The sequence below is a fragment of the Salvelinus sp. IW2-2015 genome, unplaced genomic scaffold (genome assembly GCF_002910315.2).
Source record: "Salvelinus sp. IW2-2015 unplaced genomic scaffold, ASM291031v2 Un_scaffold1488, whole genome shotgun sequence".
NCBI classification, from domain to species: domain Eukaryota; kingdom Metazoa; phylum Chordata; class Actinopteri; order Salmoniformes; family Salmonidae; genus Salvelinus; species Salvelinus sp. IW2-2015.
This window is the reverse complement of record NW_019942940.1, coordinates 109798-113452: the sequence shown is the minus strand read 5'-3', so window position 1 is coordinate 113452 and position 3655 is coordinate 109798. Positions and strand designations below refer to the sequence as shown.

Here is a 3655-nt window from a genome sequence, read left to right as displayed (position 1 = left end):
GTGCTGCTGTTGTTGTTCCTGTTTGTTGTGTTGTTGTTTGCTGTTGTTGTTGCTGCTGTTGTTGTTTGTTGCTTGTGTGTTGTTGTGTTGTTTGCTGTGTTGTTGTTGCTGTTGTTTGCTGTTGTTGTTTGTTGCTGCTGTTGTTGTTGCTGTTGTTGTTGTTTGGGTTGCTGTGCTGTTGTTGTTGCTTTGTGTTGTTGTTGTTGCTGTTGTTGTTGTTTGCTGTTGTTGTTGTTGTTGTTGGCTGTTGGTTTGTTGCTGTTGCTTTGTTGTTGCTGTTGTTTGTTGTTGTGTTGTTGTGCTGGCTGTTGTTGCTGTTGTTGTTGGCTGGTGGTTGTTGTGTTGTTGTGTTGCTGCTGCTGTTGTTTGCTGTTGTTGTTGCTGTTTGTTGTTTGTTTGTCTGTTGTTCTGCTGTGTTGTTGTGTGCTGTTGTTGTTGCTTGTTGCTGCTGTTGTTGCTTGCTGCTGTTGTTTGTGCTTGTTGCTGCTGTTGCTGTCTGTTTGCTTGTTAGCAACAACAACAGCAACAACAACAGCAACAACAGCAACAACCACGAGGCAGAGAGAAAACATTGTTAGCTGACAACAGGAAGTACAGTGAATGGAAAAATGTCAATCTTCGTGAAAATTTAAAAATTAAGATTTTGAAGACAACCATGGTACCAATAATTGTTTCTAATACACCACATGTACAGTATGTCCTTGAACWGATTTTTTTTTTTAATGATCTGATAAATAATTGCACCCCACCCGGTGTCCCAGGTCTAAATCAGTCCCTGATTAGAGGGGGGAAATGAAGGAAAGAAATGCAGTGGAACTGGTTTCAAGGTCCAGAGTTGAGTTTGAGGGTTATAGGCTATATCAGATATGTTTCTTATCCTTTCTTCATGCAATTCTACTACATTTGAAATGACAGGGTACTCTGCTAAACACTGTCGAACAGATCAATAAAAATGACATGATCTGATCCGTATAAAATCGGCCTACGAAAAGGGGAGACAAATACAACAGGAAGTCCATCTAACCTGGAGGAGGAGGTTATTGTCCAAAAACAAACAAAAGTGGCACTGACCCAGTGATCAAGACAGTGGATACACACCGGGGATTTGGCCCATGTTCTCCGCTGGTGCCAATAAGAAAAGGCAAACGTTTTGATAAAACTAAAAGACAGATTGGAGTCTTTTCATTGTCATCTCTATACAGCAATAGCCATTTGCTTTCAAAAACAGTTTTTCCGTGATTCTATTTTTAAACATTGCGATTTGCTTGGCTGGGTCTCTCTGCTTTTCACTAACAGTCACAACTCAACAATCATCTATTTCCAATGGTGTCTAGTGGAGTACAATATTTTATTAAAATTTTTTATTTCACCTTTATTTAACCAGGTAGGCCAGTTGAGAACAAGTTCTCATTTACAACTGTGACCTGGCCAAGATGAAGCAAAGTAGTGCAACACAAACAACAACACAGAGTTACACATAAACAAACGTACAGTGAATAACACCATAGAAGAAGAAAAAAAAATCTATATACAGTGTGTGCAAATGTAGAAGAGTAGGGAGGTAGGCAATAAATAGGCCATAGAGGCAAAATAATTACAATTGAGCATTAATACTGGAGAGATAGATGTGCAAATGATGATGTGCAAGTAGAGATACTGGGGTGCAAAAGAGCAAGAGGGTAAGTAATAATATGAGGATGAGGTAGTTGGGTGTGCTATTTACAGATGGGCTGTGTACAGGTACAGCGATCGGTAAGCTGCTCTGACAGCTGATGCTTAAAGTTAGAGAGGGAGATATAAGACTCCAGCTTCAGAGATTTTTGCAATTCGTTCCAGTCATTGGCAGCAGAGAACTGGAAGGAAGCGCAAGAACTGTGAAGGAAAGGCGCCAGAAGAAGGTGTTGCTTTGGGATGACCAGTGAAATATACCTGCTGGAGCGCGTGCTACGGTTGGGTGTTGCTATGGTGACCAATAGCTGAGATAAGGCGGGGCTTTACCTAGCAAAGACTTATAGATGACCTGGAGCCAGTGGGTTTGGCGACGGATATGTATGAGGCCAGCCAACGAGAGCATACAGGTCGCAGTGGTGGTAGTATATGGGGCTTTGGTGACAAAACAGAGGCACTGTGATAGACTGCATCCAGTTTGCTGAGTAGGGTGTTGGGGCTATTTTGTAAATGACATCGCCAATTCAGTTTTATGAAGGTATGTTTTGCAGCATGAGTAAAGGCTTTGTTGCGAAATAGGAAGCCGATTCTAGATTAATTTTGGATTGGAGATGCTGAATGTGAGTCTGAAGGAGAGTTTACAGTCTTACCAGACTCCTAGGTATTTGCAGTTGTCCACATATTCTAGACAGAACCCGCAAGTAGTGATGCTAGTCGGCGGGAGGGTGCGGGCAGCGATCGGTTGAAGAACATGCACTATTTGTACTAGCATTGAAAAGCAGTTGGAGGCCATGAATTAGTGTTGTATAAGCTAGCTGTTTGGAGTTTATCAGTTGCAAAGAAGGCCAGGTGTATACAGAACGGTGTCGTCTGCGTAAAGGTGGATCAGAGAATCACCAGCAGCAAGAGCAACATTATTGATATATACTGAGAAAAGAGTCCGTCCGAAGAATTTTAACCCTGTGGCACCCCATAGAAACTGCCAGAGCTCCGGACAGCAGCCCTCCGATTTGACACACTGAACTCTATCTGAGAAGTAGTTGGTGAACCAGGCGAGGCAGTCATTTGAGAAGCCAATTGAGTCTGCCGATAAGAATGCGGTGATTGACAGAGTCACAACCTGGCTAGGTCGATGAAGATGGCACAGTACTGTCTTTTATCGATGGCGGTTATGATATCGTTTAGGACATTGAGCGTGGCTGAGGTGCACCCATGACCAGCTCGGAAACCAGATTACATAGTGGAGAAGGTACGGTGGGATTCGAAAGGTCGGTGATCTGTTTGTTAACTTGGCTGTCGAAGATTTTAGAAAGGCAGAGCAGGATGGATATAGTCTGTAACAGTTTGGGTCTAGGTGTGTCTCCCCCTTTGAAGAGTGGGATGACCGCGCAGCTTTCCAATCTTTGGGAACTCAGACAATACGAAAGAGAGGTTGAACATGCTAGTAATAGGGGTTGCAACAATTTCGGCCGATCATTTTAGAAAGAGAGGGTCTAGCCCGGCTGATTTGTAGGGATCTAGATTTTGTAACTCTTTCAGAACATCAGCTGTCTGGATTGGTTGAAGGAGAAGCGAGGGGGGTTGGGCAAGCACTGCCAGAGCCCTGCAAAATGACCTCAGCAGCCACAAATGTGCATGTTCAGCATATGGTCTCACAAGAGCTGAGGTGGTATGAGGCCCGACGTCCACAGGGGTTGTGCTTACAGCCCAACACCGTCGAGACGTTGCGATTGCCAGAGAACACCAAGATGTGCAAATTCGCCACTGCGCCCGTGCTCTTCACAGATGAAAGCAGGTCACACTGAGCACATTGACAGACGTACAGACAGTCTGAGACGCCGTGGGAGAACGTTCTGCTGCCTGCAACATCCTCCAGCACCGTTTGGCGTGGTCATCATGGTGTGGGGTGGCATTTTTGTGTGTGGGTGGCATTTCTTGTGGGCCGCACAGCCCTCCATGTGCTCGCCAGAGGTAGCCTGACTGCCAT

General features: G+C 44.5%; 1 pseudogene; it reads right to left on the bottom strand.

The window, feature by feature from the left end:
- Positions 1-3307: 3307 nt before the first annotated feature.
- Positions 3308-3655, bottom strand: part of LOC112070993 (cyclin-dependent kinase-like 1) — a 30866-nt pseudogene continuing 30518 nt past the window's right edge.